This window comes from Manihot esculenta, chromosome 3, assembly GCF_001659605.2.
Source record: "Manihot esculenta cultivar AM560-2 chromosome 3, M.esculenta_v8, whole genome shotgun sequence".
Taxonomy (NCBI): domain Eukaryota; kingdom Viridiplantae; phylum Streptophyta; class Magnoliopsida; order Malpighiales; family Euphorbiaceae; genus Manihot; species Manihot esculenta.
This window is the reverse complement of record NC_035163.2, coordinates 25,886,498-25,903,650: the sequence shown is the minus strand read 5'-3', so window position 1 is coordinate 25,903,650 and position 17,153 is coordinate 25,886,498. Positions and strand designations below refer to the sequence as shown.

Here is a 17,153-nt window from a genome sequence, read left to right as displayed (position 1 = left end):
AATTTTAACAAGAAGTAAATTTAAAATTTTGCCTATAGATTGATGAGCTGCTTTAACTTGAAAAAAAAGCTCTTAGTAGTTATTATCATGCCAGAAAAGATCAAATTTGTGAGGGTAAAATTTTACTTTGGTTAAAAAATATATTTGAATTATCATTAAAAATTTAAAAAAATTTAAATAAAATTAAATAAAATATAACTCATATTTTTATATTTTGATAATCAATTATTTTATTTGATTTTCTTTTAATTAAGGAGAGAAAAAAAATTATAATTCTCTTTATTTTATATCGAGAGCATATATAATTTTTATTTAACTTTTTAATAATAATTTTAAAATAAATCTAAATAAAAAAATAGATTTAGTATTTTTAACTTAGATAATTCAGCAGAAAATTTAGATTTTTGTTTTTTCAAAAAGCGGGTTTGTGAATTCTACGGCTTCGCAGTGCTTGGTTCAAACTGAAAAAATCGATCGAATCGAATTAATTTTAAAATTCAGTTCGATTTTTTATTCAATTCGATTTAGTTTAATTTTTAATTTTAAAAATTTCTGTTATTTCGATTTGATTCGATTTTGATCAGAAAAAAATCGAAAAAATCGAATCGAACCGATTAGTAATAATAATATATTATTTTCAATAATATAGAGAAATTAAATTATATTAAGATTAAAATATTTTAATTAAATTTTAAAATATTAAAAATAAAGTGTAAAAAATAAAAAAATTATTAAAAATCGAAACTGATCAAACCAAACTAAATTAGAAAAATTTTATCATTATATTTATTAAAAATTAAAATTGATCAAATCAAAACTAATCGAATGCCTCGCACCTACGTCTAGCACGTAATGATCTAAAATGTGAGGAGTCAAATGAAAGTTGTGAGTGAGCGTCGGCCGCCTGTGTCTTATGAAAGTTTGCGGCTTCTACTCCTCTCCTCACGTGTTGTCCGCCGAGCCAATTGTGCCGGTTCATTTCGTTGAACCAGTCAAACCTCCTCGCCTTTATCTCCGCTCAACTCTACTTAAAGTTTGACCTATTTACTGTTTCCTTTTTCAACCACAAGGGGAACCCACAATATTTTAAAATTAATCTACCTAATTTTTATATTATTACAAAATCAAACTAACAATTTCTCATATAATTATAAAAAAATTACTATTTAATTTTTATATTATAAAAAAATTAATTAATTAATTTTTTAATTTTAAAAAATATATTAAAACATATTTTGACATTTAAAAAATTGATTATTTTTATTAATTTTATCATTAAATAATTTATTATTTAATCTTTATAATTTTAAAAAATTTATTAATTCACCTCTTAAATTTTTAAAAAATTTAATAATTAATCCTTAAATTATACATTAAAGATACCAAAGTATGAACACAAATGTGACTTTTACTGCTATATTTTACACGTGCAACATGCACAAGAAATGTTATCTATACAGTAGCCGCAATTTATGATTTTTTGGCCTTTCTCCATACAGAGGGATTAAGGTAATTTACAAAGATCAAGCTACCAATCGCATAGCTGCAATTTACGTATAGCTTTTAATGTTATTATATTATTTGTGCCTTCATTTTCATCTATTTGCTTATTTTTTTAAAAAAAATCAATTACAATTTGATGAAAGCTGGATTTCACCGCTCCGAGAAGAGACCGAGCCCACAGTGACAGGATCGGTCCAAAATCTGCGGAGTTTTACGAGTGAGAAGGCCCAACCCATTCACTTTCGAGGTCGGATTTTTCTCAGGACCCAACTTTCTCTTCCCGAACCCGGTCTGGACGCTTAACAAAACGAGGATCACTGACCGACCCCGAACTGCTCGGTTAACCTGCGTGTTAAAAGGAAGAATTAAATGACCGTTATGCATATAGCAAATATCTGATATTTTTATACGACCGTATCCGTATGGCAGAGACAGATGATTCAATAACAGTAAGGCCATTACACGTTACTAGCAGACAAAAGAAACGAATAAAAAGGGGAATAGCACCCTCCTTTTAGATCAAGCTTACTCATACATCGTAAAATAGATATTTAAGATTATCACAATTGATTTTCATAAACTTGTATCACAGTCTTTCTTAATCAAGTAAATCAATTATGATATTATCAATAAACTAATAAAGAATTTTGATATATATTAAAAAAATTTTTTATCCATTCAAAATAAAAACATATCCATATTAAATACTATAAAAATTAGAGTTTTTCTTCTTTGATTAATCGTTGTGCTTGCTTACTAATTAAATTTTTCTGCACCTATAAGAGATGCATGTAGCTGGACTGCTCGGCAATGTAACTCTGTATTGTCAATATGAGGAGACAGAATTAATGCGGTTTAGTTTCTTTACAAACATGGTTTTCTATCTATTTTATAAACATAAATCTCTCTCTCTCTCTCTATCTCTATAGATATCTCTCTCTCATACAAAGTAGTTAGGAATGTAAATAAATCCACCTGTCCAATTGACGCACGACCTTACCTCACATGGCTCGAGTCTTTTCTGCATATTCATGCTCGAAGATGGATCACTCGTTTCACATTTGGTCTTAGTCCACCTCATATCTTTATTGCCTAGTCAATTGCACTTGTTCAAAAACCTCTTTCACTCTTTCTCCATTTCCTTCTCCTTTTCAATGTGCCAAACCAAAACGACTCTCCTCTGGCACTGATCCTACAACTTCCCTGATCATTTCCAAGCCGCCTGGAACAAACACTACGTGGATGCACCATATATCAGCATCATGGACCTATCTAATGATCGTAGCCACTGTTGCGGCGATGGGTATCGTTCCATTTCAAATGGAAACAGAATGATTACTGAGATGGATTTCTTTGCTGATGGGAATTGTCCCAAGCAAGAAACTAAGCTGGCTGCAATTGTCAAGACAGAGGCCATATATGATGGGGTAGGGCAACAGGATGAAGAAGATGTAAATGTAAGCTAAAAAATATATCACCCCTATAGTCTCTCTCTTCTCTCTCTATCTACGAATAATATATTTCTTCTTTCGGTAGTTCTTGATTTGTTATCTCAGTGTTTGGATCCTTATTTTTTTTCTCTTTACTACAACTAGACTGGTTTGAATCTTTTAACGGGAAGCAGTACTAGTAGTGATCATAAATCCATGGTGGAAGATGGAGCATCTCAAAACAAGGCATTTTACAATAAAAGAAAGAAAGAGGTATATATATGGAACCCATGATCTGTCTGTCTAGCTACATATATATAATACAACAAAGAGAAATTAATTTTCATCAGGAATTTGAATTTTGATATTATATATTTTGTTCTTTCTTTTTTTCTTTTTGTCTTCTAAAGCGATCCTTATTCATTCTCCAAATGTTTTTTCTTGGTTCAGCTCGAACTTTTGCACTCAAAAATAAACCACATGAACGCAGAGAATCAACGTTTAAAAGGCATACTTCATCAGGTGAACAACAACTACTATATCCTGCAGATGCACCTTTTTACACTCATGCAGCAGCACCAGAATCAGAACACTGTAACTGTGAAAAATGAGGTAACTTGATCTAATCTCTTCATATATATACACACACATAAACACACCCATGTAGCAATTATCAGGTCAGCATATAAAGATTTGCTACCAATTTTTCAGGTGAAACATGGAGCGGTAGAAGACAGACACGATGAGGGATCCATAACAGCAAGGCAAATCATGGATCTGCGTAAAGCTGAAATGGGCGAAGATCGTTCACAATCTGAAGAAAGATCTCGGGATTGCCCAATATCTCCTAATATATTTGAGTCAATGGAGTATAATAAGTCACCCATGATTAGTTGTAGCTCTATTACTGGAGTTGTTCCTGTTATTGATCATTTGAAAAAGAGTGCTGATGGTGGAATAAGAGATCACGAGTCTCCAGAAGAAGCATTTCAGGGATGGGTTCCAAACAAAATCCCCAAGTTTGATACTTCAAGAGACGTCGATGATGAAGGGAAAGCAGAACCCTTGTCTATAATTAGAAAAGCCCGTGTCTCAGTTCGATCAAGATCCGAGTCATCAACGGTAAGTTTTGGTTATAGCCATGCACATATATATATTTTTTTCTTTTGGTATAATCATAGTTATATATATTCATACGGAATGATCCACTTAGAGATAAAGGTGCTCCTAGTGAATAGTAAAAGTATAAGAGTGTCGAATAATTTATGCCAAATTTATTAGTAACCATGCACATACTTAATGGGTGTATTATTTGGTAGGATGTAAATATACTAAGCAATTAAGCATGAGCTTCGTTCAATTCCTTCCGTGATAAAATTTCCACACAGAGTTTGATTAGCAACACAGCAGATTAAGCTAGAAAATAATACAGCACAAAGCCACAAAGCTCAAAAGGAAGTAGGGCCTCTCTCCACTGTACTTTCTGGCGGCATGAGAAAGATAAAGACAATTGAAAAAAATCCAACAGAGATCATTTTGCTGGCTTATTGTATAATATATTCTCTTAATAGTGCAACACTTTTATTAACCAATCTTTGATTATTATGTGGCAGATCTCTGATGGATGCCAATGGAGAAAATATGGGCAGAAATTAGCTAAAGGTAGCCCATGCCCTCGATCTTATTATCGATGCACTATGGCATCTGGATGCCCAGTTCGCAAACAGGTAAAAACTACTCCATTTCTTAATAACCTTTTTCCTGGAGAGTTTAAAGCTAATCAATACTGAAAAAGGTTCTGGGTAAACAATTCTTTAGGTTCAACGGTGCGCAGAGGACCAAGCAGTACTTATAACAACATATGAAGGTCATCACAACCATCCACTCCCTCCAGCCGCAATGGCCGTGGCATCTACCACATCAGCTGCAGCATCAATGCTACTTTCAGGGTCTATGCCAAGTCCTGATGAGTTAATGAACACTGAGTTATTAGCAAAAACTTTAGCTTGCCCACCAGGCTTCGCAACACTTTCAGCTTCAGCTCCATTTCCTACTGTAACACTGGACATCACTCGCCCTCCAGTTCCTAATCCCTCACAGATACTCCAAGGCCATTTCATGTCTGCGTCTCATGTTTCCGCGCAAGCCCTTTATAACAAAGCTGAAATTTCAGATCTTTTAAACCCTCATCAGGGAATGGAGCTGCCTCAAATGATACCTCCGTTGGCGAACAGAACAGTTAGTGCAGTAACTGCTGCTATCACTTCAGACCCTAACTTTACTGCCGCTCTAGTTGCAGCAGTAAGTTCCATCATTGGCAATGTTCAAGCTAAATACGATCAGCTTAATTAGCCCCACATTGAAGAACGGTATCGACAACAGCACATGAAAGAGCATAAATAGCCAACCAGCTTAATTAGCTCAATACGATCACAGCGTAACAAAAAGAAGTGCATAAATATTTGTATTGAACGACAGTGAAAGTACGATGAGGAATTTATCTGTCAGTATGAATGTGAAGGTGTTTAGTTAAAATTTACTTCTCCCTTTTGGCCTAAAAGAAGAGATCATGGGATCCGATTTACTTGTCAATTAGCAATTATGGGCAATTCTTAATTCATAATTTGAGTAGTAAAAAAATATGGAATAATAAGCCATATATATATCAGACCTCAAACCTTCAAGGATTCCACAGATCAGATTTCTTTTTGGGGCCAAACATGTAAATGCCCTGCAGTAAGTTAAACTTCATGGAAAAAGAAGAACCCTAGTTCAAGGTATTGACGATTGAAGTGGTAGTTAAAGATGAAGGCTTGGTTTAGATTAAGGCTTGGTTTAGATAAAACAGCTAGACGCAGATGATAATAATCTGCCAAGTGAGATCCTCAAAATCTTTTTTTCTTTTTATTTGAAAGATAAACTCAAACATATTGACTGCAATAACTGAATTCTAGTCAATATCATGATAATTTTGACAATAAATGTAACATAATTTACATTTAGCTAGTTCTAAATCTTTAGAGTTATTGGGTTGTTGAACAAGGTTGTTTTTTTTTCTTCCTTATGATGATTTTCTGTCTGCAACCTGAGAATTGAGAGCGGTAGTCCTATTTCGGCAATTGACTCTTGATGCTTAAACAAAATGGTCCAATTTTAAGAAGTTAGGTTAGCTTGGTGGGGCTGGCTTAGGTTAGCTTGGTGGTGCTGGCTAGACAGTCGAGTCTCTTAGTCGAAAATTTTATACGTGTATACATTTATTTAATACAAAATTAATATATTATTTAAAAATATAGAAAATTTTATTCAATGACAAAATTCACATATTAATTAATATGATATTTTAATTTTCAGTTGGTTGAATATTTCTGGCCGGAGTAGTATATGATCCATTGCATATGAATTAGCTCTTTTCATTTTTTGCATGTGAAATTTGATGTTGAGTTTAACTTTAAGAAGATAAATTATTAGATATTGCAGATGTATCTGCCCCAAGTTAATAGTATTTGATGTTAAATAACATTTGCCTAAATATGGTTATGAGCTGCAACCACAGGAACTACGTAGCAAGAATCAAGAATCAGACAGGTTCCGTATCACGCCCAGCCCATAAAAATTAAAAAAAAAAAAAAAATGAAGAGACGGCCCATAACGTACAAATATATATATATATAAAATTATTATTAATAAAATAATAAAAATAATTAATAAAATAAAATAAAATAATAAAATAAAAGACAGCATTAAAAGCTCTGGTTTCGGGAAAGTTCCGTCCCGAAACCATAACGAACTCTCTTCCTCCCGAAGAAAGCAGAAACAGAACAACATCTGTGATTAAAAAAAGAAAAAAAATTTCCTCTTTTAAACCTAAATCTCCTTTCCCTCCACCCAATCAACCCATAAACTTTTAAAATTCTATCCAATCAACCCATAAACTTCTAAAATTATCGGCTAAATTCTATTTTAAACTAATATCCTGCTCAAAAATTCAATAATTTTTTTCAGAGGCTCTAAAATTGAGTATGTGAGTTTTATTCATTTTATTCAAATTATTATGATATAATTTATTTTCTCCACCATTAAACAGTGATTTTTGGTAATTTAAAAATAAAAAGGGATAAGTTTTAGTTAGACCCAATTAATAGAATTCTATATTTCTTTTTAGATTGATGATTTTTCATAGGTTATCCTATATAATATTTATAGTTTATTGTGTATTTTTATTGAGATTGTGTATTTTGGGAGGTCTAGCTATATCAAAATACTGCCGAATTTTTTTTAAAATTATATATAAAAATATATTTAAAATTTCGTATTTTATATTTTATATTATCATCCTAAAATTTTTGTTTATTATTTGATATATTATTTTTCTTTTTCATTCTAGGAGAGGATCCAGCTTCCAGAATAGATAATAAGACTGCTCCTGCGACTTAGGTTATTTTGTCCCCAGTACTGGTGCGTGGATAAATATATAATATTGATATTTTCTTATATATATATATATATTTATATATGTTATTTTGTTTATTTAAGTTGGGAAAAGGATAACGATAATTTATATTTCTTGAATAAATGAAAATTGAATTTAAAGCACAGTTGAATAAATAACCGATTACACTCTGTATATGCACCGAATAGATAACACCTTGATGACAGGTGGTTTATCTTCAGCATAATATAAATTTGTACTATCTTTGGGACAGCGCTTGATATATAGACAACCTTTGAGGCGTATGTCGGGTGGTCATTCTTTGGGATAGCTCTGTACATGTGTAACACCCCCTACCCGGTTATTTGATTAACTGAGCCGGAGACATTACATTATGTAACAATTCGCTTATTTTTCCTGTATTTTATATCATGTAAATTATGGCTCTTTTTTTTTTTTTTTTTAACAAAAAATCCGGCAGAGTTTCCCCTAACATATGGACTTAATTCCACCTGTAAAAAGTAATATCAATCTTCTATCAATTTCAACCTTAACCCCCAAACTTCTTTCAACATCAACACAAATTCAACTGAGATCAAACACTTCATAACATTTCAATAATCTCAACACAGAACTTATATTAATCATCCATATTTACATATACAACTTCATCTCTAAAACTTTATGTACATGCTATATTACCACAATCAAGTTCATATAAAAAATTTACAAAATATACCCTAGTATGGTCAATGATGTAACTCTGACTGGGTTGATGCAAATCTTGCACTACTGTTCCTTGAATCTACAGCCTGCGCGAGGAAAAAAATAAATTTCAACGCGCTAAGCAATTTGCTTAGCGGTGCTCAACTTCTTTTTTTTTTTTTTTAAATAAAACATTTAAATCAAATTCATTTAATCACAGTAAATTAAACAAATAACAGTAAATAATATAGCAAATAATTTGAAATAAATCTAAATCATCTTATTATATCACATATATGCGTATTTTCATTTCATAAGCTTTTTCTTTTTCTTCATCATGTAAAAGGTTTTATTTTCTCTTAATACTTTTATTTCTTTATTATTTTTTGTTGGGCCCTATAAATCTAAATGGGACTGTTAAGTCAGATAAAGAACCTGTAACTGTAGGGCACAAAGTGCCAAATAACTGTATGGCTCAAAAGCCGATTATATAATTGTAGGATACCTCATTGTATCACAAGAATCAGTGTAACTGTAGTGCAGTACTGCAAGATCTGTATATGGCAAGATCTGTATATGGCATGCCACACCTTTAAACTAACTCACAATACCCACCAAATTCATAGGGCCAGACTTTAAATAATTTATACATTTAAACATGAGCCAAAAAGTTCAATATAGTGTAACTTTTAATTTTTCAAACTATAATAATTTATCATATTACAACTCTGTCTTTAAACATTGTCATATCATGTAAATCTATTCATTTACTTCAACTACATAAATTACAAATTCATAATTTAATCCTTAATTAATTAACTATTATTCTTTTTATTATTATTTTTTTCTAATATAATTTTTTTTTCCTATTTTTTTATCACAATATAACTTATTTCATTTTTCTTTTTCTTTAAATTTCTATTTTTAGCTTATATTATTCTTATTATTTCTAGCACATCATATTTACACTATAACTCACTTTTCTTATTCCTTTAATTTCTTCTTCTTTTTTTTTTTTCACTCTAATCTCATATCTCTCTCTTTTTTTTTTTAGTCTACTACATTTTTTTATTGTCACTAGATCTAACCAAATTATATTTCCATCCAAGAATATAAGTCATGTCATTTGATCCATAGCTTAATTTTTTGTTAAATTACATATTAATTTTAAAAATTTTCTATCTATTAAATCTGTTATTTTTCCAACTTTGACTATACAATATAATTAACCTATTAATCACTTGGTTTATGTCTACTAGGTAGTAAAATTTCAAATAGAACATAAATAACAATTTCTTGAATTTATTAAAATTAGAGTTGAGCACAAATCTTAGAATTTTCAAAATATTCTACAAGCTTTAATTCTCTACTCTTCCTTTTCTTTCCCTTTGGAACTTCCACTTTTCCTTTCCACTTCTTCTTCATGAAAAACATAAACCAATGAATCAAATTAATACACTATTTCTCATATATATATTCACATAAAATGATAAGAAATAACCCTACAACAAAAACCCCTAACATACCTTTCAAATTTCCAAACCCTTGGTTACTATTCACTCTCCCTCAACCTTGAATTTTCTCTTTGATTTTTCCTTCTTTTCTTCAAATTCTTCTTTGGAAAGGTGTTGGGAGAAGATGGATAATTAATTGGAGGTGAAATTTGAAGAAATTAGTGTAAAAGAGAAAAGATGGGAGAAGTGGGTTTCATGGTTGGTTGTTCACGGGGAGGAGGAGAAAACAAAAATGGGAAAGAAAATTCCCTCTTCTCTTCTAGTCTTTTCTCCTTTATTCTTTTCTTTTTTTTCTTTTTCTTTTTTTTTTATTTTATTTGGTTGTGCCACTTGGCTTTAAATTAACATTTAATTTAATTAATTTTTCTTTTCTTTTCTTTTCTTTTTCTTTTCTTTATTCATATTCTTTTTATTGATTTATTATTTATTCCTTTATTTTTATTATTTATTTACTTTTTTTTGGATGTTACAACATGTGTATGACCAGTATTTTATTAGCTCTTGGGGCCAAAATTGTCATCATAGAGCCTGAGATGTCAGCATTGCTCTCAGGCTGTCATTATTTTATCACACCTGAGATGCCAGCATTATCTGCAGGGAACATATTATGAGTGTATACGACTGCTATTTTTCACAGTTTATTTTATATTGATTGAATTAAATTGTATTTATTCAGCTGACTTATTTTAACTAAATATTTGGTACTAATAAGTACCTAAACTTTATCTTTTCCCCTTTGTTATTTATTTATCCGCTCACTGAGTATTTTGTACTCACCCCTTATACTTTTATTATTTCAGTTCATTTTCGGTGATCCGCTCAGCAGTCCTCATCTCCTAGTTTGTCCTTTCTTTCACATCGTCCACTCAGAGTCTAGAGGAGGTCGGACCAATCCTAGGTCTTTTGTCATTTCTTTTTGTAATTTTGAAAAATCATGTATAGATTGTACATCCAAGTGCAGAATGTTTTTTTTGTTTAATGTATATATATTTTGGATTGACTAGATCCACCATCAGTTTTCTCTTATATGTTTAATATTTTAAAATTATAGCAGGTTATAGGTATTTATATATATAAATATCAGGGGAAGTTCTGTCAATTTTTCGAGTCATATCCATCTCTACAGATTAGAGAATGGGTGTGACATTCAGTCACAGAAAAATGAGACCTAGACGACACTCAGATTATCGACAAGACTCGCCCTCCCCTGATAGGAGTCTTAGCGTAGAGTTACCATTGTTAGGCACATTTCCATTTTGCCTATGATAACAGGATCACTAATCTATTAGCTGGCCACGCCCAGTATCGAACAACCGGCTATATCATCGTTGGATTTTCAGGAAACACTATATTTATCTTCATTATTTTATAGTATAAAAGGGGAACGATTCCAAAAACAAAGGTACGCTATCTCTAATACCATTTAAAGTCTAAGTAATCAATTGCATTTTCTCTATTTTTCAAAATACTGACTTGAGTGTCGAATTGGCTGTTGTGGGAACCCACCACTATCTCATGTTTCCTCTCTTGCAGGTTCAAACCAATCACATCACAGTATTACTCCGGTCACATCATCAATCTAATCTCAGCTACATCACTTGGTTTCGTTACTGAAAAATTCATTAAACCTTTTTTTGGATTAGATCACAACTGACTCTCTATCATCTTTCGATGCTTAAAATGGCTGGAAGCCCTACAACTGCTAACAATATGGCTACCAACGAAGGAGTCATCTTTTCCTCCATCCCAGATAATCGGGAGAACATGCCCCAGTTGTAATACCCGGCTAGACCCCGGCATCAGAATTCCAACTTTCCGGCGAAATCTCCGTTGGAATTCGGAAATTTCTGATGTCAGAGCCTTCTAGAAGGGTAAGATAAATGTTTTCTAAAATGTTTCTAAGTATTTTAAGGTTTTGAATGAGAAAGAAATTGAGTTTTGAAAGAAAAGACCAAGGAGGGAAGAACCCAGGTTCGACCGCCGAACATGGGGCTGTTTAGGAGGCACGTTAGGCTTCCGAAAGTGGCTTTCTTTCAGCCGCCGAACGTGGTGAGGTTTTGGAAGCAGCTTTGGCCGCCGAAGGAGGTTTGGTCGGCCACCTATAAAAGGCCCTTTGTCCGAAAATTGGGCGAGTTTTCTCTCTCTTTTCGGGCATAGGTGAGTTCATGCTCTCCTTTGATTGTTTTTATGCTTTTTCTTCAAATCCCTCAAGTTTTCATGCATTTCATCTTTGTTTTGAAGAGTTTTGAGCTTAAGATCAAGTTTTGGAGTTTGGAGACCCAAGGAGCTAGATTTCTCCCATCTCCAAGTTAGGGATCGCACCAACCCTCGACCTTCAAGAGGTAAGTGTAGATCCACACCATTTTCTTTGTTTTAAGTAAGTTTTAAGGAGTTTTGATGCTTTTGTGTGGGTAGATGTACATGTTAAAGTTTATGTGAGTTTTATGCCCAATGTATGTTTATGTGATGTTATGTTGGGAGGTTTAAGTTAGTTTATGCCCCTAAATGCTTGTGGGAGTGTGTATGCATATTTGGGAGAGAGCATGTGAGGTTTTGGGTTGTGTTGGAAGGTTTGGAGGCTGTTTGTGCATGAGGAGGCTGAGTTCTACCATTCTAGAAGAGCTCAGGTTCGGCCGCCGAAGGGACTTTCGGCCGTCGAACCTGCCTGTGGAGGCAAGCTTTTGGCTGTCGAACCCTGCCCCCGAAAGTTGGGCTTTCGACTCTGGAGGGGAGTTTCGGCCGCCGAAGGTGCCGCCGAACATGCATGAGTTTCGGATCTGGAAGGAACCTTCGGCCGCCGAAGGTGCATGGCTGAGTTTCGGCTCTGGAAGGACTTTCGGCCGCCGAACCTGCCGCCGAAAGTGCCCTGTTCAGCATTCTTTTGCATGATTTCTATGATTGTTTTATGATGTTTTAGGGGGTTTTTGGGGAGATATTTAGAGTCCTATTAGAGTATGTTTGGTCCCTCATTTGAGTCCACCTGTGTAGGATCGGACCTGAGGAACCGAGGTGATCAGCTGTGAGTTAGCTGCTCCAGAGTTAGTAAGCGTCAGCCAGAGGTGAGTAGAACATAACTCTTATTATATTAAAGAAATTAAATGTTTTAAGCATGTTCATGCATCATGAATACCATGTTATGTAATAGGTTGTTTGCATTAGAATTCACGAATATGATGCATTGCATAATATGATAATGATGATGTGGATGAATATTGAATGATCCTCTAGCCCTCTGTACGATATGATATGATATGATATGACATGAGATGGAAAGACCAGGTGTGGCCGTATCGCCCCTGGCAGTATGTATATGTGAGAGAAGACCAAGCGTGGCCGTATCGCCCCTAGCACAGAGTAAGAGAAGACCAGGCATGGCCGTATCGCCCCGGCATAGTTGGACATGTTATGATATGAGATATGTAGAGGGCTATTGGTGACAAGTTCATCCTTGATGTGTATTGTTTGTGATGTGATGCATTTCATGATGGCATGTTTTTATGAATTGTTTTTACTATTCTGCTCATTGGGCTTTATAGCTCACCCCATTCCCTTAACCCCCAGGTTTGCAGGGACAGAGATAGTTCAGGAGGTCAGCAGGTTATGACTATGGTTATGTTTTGTAATAGAATAGTAGTGGACATGATGTAATGTAAATATGTGTAATAAAATGTAAAATGTTATAATGAAATGTAATGGATAGAGTTGTGCTTGGCCCGAGTGTTTGGTTAATCCATTTGTCACATGATCTGTATGTAATGTTTTTATATTGAGAAATGATGACCCAAGCTTGATATATGTTATGTTGACCCAACTGGAGCATTTGATGAGGGCTCCAGTAAATGGGTTTTTTATGATTACAGGTATAGTGCATGCTCAGGTCAAGCTTGGTAAGAGAAAAGTTAAAATTTTTATGTTTATGTTTGATCATGTATGGGATTATACCAGTTGCACAGGATGTATGTTAGGCTTGCTACGGGTCCCGGCAACCTTAAGTCAATCTGGATCCTAGCGCCGGTAGCGGTCTGGTTTCCGAGTCGTTATACCAGTGATCAACGGAGCAGACCTTAATAATTTAAACAACGAGCAAATGCTTCAGTATATCCAAAGGTTGTAGGTTACTCTCAGGCAGTATAAGACTCGGGAAGAGGTATCTAAGATAGACCCTGGAAGAAGGGACGAAACTTCCGTAAATATCCCAAGGGTCCAAACGGAAACGACTAAATTGCGGCATAAAGGTAAGATCGAATCTAAAGATGAATCAAATGAGGATCCAACAGGAGTGGATTAGAAGCTAGTATGGGTCGTGCAAATATACCAAAAAGAACAGGAAGAGGACTTTAGTTTAGATGGTGTCTCGCCTCTTTCGGAAGAAATATTAGCGGAAACCTTTTCCGCCAAGTTCAAGTTGCCAAACTTATATAAGTATGATGGAACGGCAGACCTCTGAAGCCATCTAGCCATTTTCAGGACGACTATATAGCTTCAAGATGTAAATGATTTTGTGTTATGCCAAGTGTTCCCATCAATACTCAAGGGTTTGACTCAGAAATGGTATCAACACTTAAGTTCAGGTCTAATCTAAAACTTTACATAGTTTGCTACGATATTCAAATCCAAATTTGTCACTCGCATATCTCCCAAAAAGCTTTCCTCAGAGCTGCGGAAGATTCGCTAGGGAGAGGGCGAGCCTTTAAGAAGTTTTATTTCTCCTTTCAAAGCCGAGGCCATACAGGTGGAGGCCATACAGGTGGAAGGGTTGAATCATAAGATAACATGTGAGACATTGAAAAAAGAAACCCATAACTTCAAGTTCATGGATTCCTTAATAAAAAATCCAGCCGCGACATACCAACAGTTGATAGACAAGGCCTAGAAATATATGAGGTTGGATGATGGAATTTAGGCATTAAAAGAAGACAAGAAGGTAAGTCAAAAGCAAAGTCAAAAGCCTGAGAGATGAAACCATAAAAGAGATCACAAGAGCTACCCCATCTCGTGAAAGAAAGACGAACAGAATAAGTATAAGAATTACACCCCGCTAAGTGACTCACAAACTCGTATTTTGACATAGATAAAAAAAATAATAAAGAAATCAGGTGGCCGCCCAAACTCAATCCCAAGAAGGCAAAAAAATGGAATAGGACAAAGTATTATCACTTTCATGAAGACCATGGCCACACAACGAAAGAATGTCGATAATTAAAGGATAAAATCGAGAGACCTATAAGGGATAACACCCTCCAAAAATTCATGAGAAAAAAAAAGAAGGGAAAAAGTCTGAACTCAATAAAACAACTCCTGATATCCCGTATGAGTAATACATGTGATAACAAAAGGGTCCGGCGAGACATAAATGGATGACAAATTACTGAAAAAGTAGAAAACTTTATAAGTCTTGAAAAACATTCACTCATGAGGTATCGTTGATATTTTTATATCAATTTAGTCCTGCACTCATATGTAAATAGAGGATATTCTGTTAATAATAAAACCAACGAATAATTTTCAGTAATTTCAAAAAAAAATTAATACAAGTTAAATGGTTAAACTCATTGCCCTAATTAAACTACTAGTATATTTATCTCCAAACTCGATAATACAACAAATAATTCTTAGTAATTCACAGTAATCGTTATAAGTATTTTCACATCAATTCCTCCCCTAATTTGTATTAATTTCAAAGGAGTACAAACAAAATCTAATTTAGGACTATTATTTATTGTTGTTCGAGTTTATATATCTAAATATGTGTGAGAATTATTTGTTAAATAAATTATTTATTTATAAAATAAATTAAATTATACCATCATTAACAAAAATTTTAATTCTATTCGATATCTCATTGCCCTATATTAAGCTACTACTAACTCTCTACTCCGCATTTCTTTTTTTTATTATTATTATTATTATTATTATTTTATTTTTGGCAGTATTTGATCAATCGTCAATTTAAATTCGTGGAATTTAAAAATATATCTAATTCATTTTAATTTTGTTTAAAAACACTCAAAATACTTACAATGCAAATGACATGCAAAACATGAATCATGCAATTAAAACGTTTTTGTGTTTTGTAAAATTAATTAAATAGTTTTATCAAAATATTTAAAAAATTGTTAATCAATTTGCTTTATTTTTAATTAGAAGAGTTTAATAATATAAATATTTAAAATTACAGAGATTAATTAATATAAATAATTAAAATTATAACTATTAAATAATATAAATATTGAAAAAATTAATAATTTATTTAATAAAAAAATTTAAAAATTAAATTTTATAAAATATAGAGACATTTAAATTGAATAATTTTAAATAAAAATCAACTATAGTAAAATTTTAAAAAAAATTTAAACACTTTATATTAATTCTAAAAAAAAAGAATTCACACCTAAAATAATTTAAACTTAAATAATATGATTTGGTGCACCTAAGATAATTTAAATTTAAATAATATGATTTGGTGTGATGCATACATATCTTAATTTTTTTTTTATAAAAAGTTTTCCTGCATAAAAATCATTATATTTGTGAAAAATAAAAAAAACTACAAAATAAGAGAAAATTGGAACTGTGGTTTGAGATTTAAAATTAATTTATTTAAAAAAATGTTTTAATGACTAACGTATATAATAAAAATTTCTTATTTTAAGAGTGCTTGATTTAAAAGTTGGATATAATCGAGAGCTTAGATGATTTTTTAAAATATCAAAAATCAGATCATAGGCAGCTCTAATTTTATAGCTGTTTTCAATTATTTGGTAATTATTTGTAATTATATTTTTAATTATTATATATATTATATAATAAATTAATATTTATATATTTATCTCATTAATATAATAAATTATACATACTGTTATAAATTATATTACATGCGATTTGATGGTTTGAGATCCAGAAATAGGGTTTTACAATTGATTCTGTAAAACTGGAAAAAACTTAAACCTAGATGAGAGTATTTCTTCCTTTATATGTTTCCTTTATCACTGGTCCACATGTCCCTGCTACGTTGATACGGACGTACGAGGGAATCAGATCTCTGCTCTATGCGTAACGGCCTCTGATTCTTTCAGGACGCGCATGCGGATGGATTCACACGAGAGACATGTGGATCTGCTTTCTGGTTTCGAATCGGACCAGAGGATGAGGTACGGGCTGAGCCCATCGAGGATCGGCTGGTCCAGTTGAAAGGGTCGAGCTGGTCTTGGAAAGAGGGAACTGGACTTAGTGCGAGTTGTGAAGTTTGAGGGTTTCGAGATGATGGGCCCGCATCGTGGGTTGGACCCCAAACCGGGGAGTGATGAGCCCAGCGGTCATCACTATTAGTAACACTTAAATTTAATTTACTAAAGGCCAAATATATATAGACACATAAATTTTACAACTTCTAAAATATTTTATTATATTTCTATACTTTTAAAAAATAAAATTAATTAATTTTCAGATAAACAGTCAGTATCTATAGTGAATGTATACACTAAGGAGAGAGTGAAAGAAAACACAATAGCTAAATTAAATGTATTTTTAATTTTTAATAAATAAAATTGTTTAAATTTATATTTAATTAAT

General features: G+C 32.7%; 1 long non-coding RNA gene and 1 pseudogene across 2 annotated transcripts; one reads left to right on the top strand and one right to left on the bottom strand.

The window, feature by feature from the left end:
• The first annotated feature begins 2,471 nt into the window (after positions 1 to 2,471).
• Positions 2,472 to 5,525, top strand: LOC110610706 (annotated as a pseudogene). The gene is made up of 6 exons (XR_002487263.2): positions 2,472 to 2,960; positions 3,099 to 3,206; positions 3,384 to 3,545; positions 3,645 to 4,055; positions 4,547 to 4,660; positions 4,752 to 5,525. The product of XR_002487263.2 is annotated as a WRKY transcription factor 6-like (transcript).
• Positions 5,526 to 7,952: 2,427 nt separating this feature from the next.
• Positions 7,953 to 9,942, bottom strand: LOC122723217. Its single transcript, XR_006350172.1, has 2 exons — positions 9,594 to 9,942; positions 7,953 to 8,174 (listed from the first exon to the last, which is right to left on the bottom strand). It is a non-coding gene; the product is annotated as an uncharacterized LOC122723217 (long non-coding RNA).
• Positions 9,943 to 17,153: the final 7,211 nt, after the last annotated feature.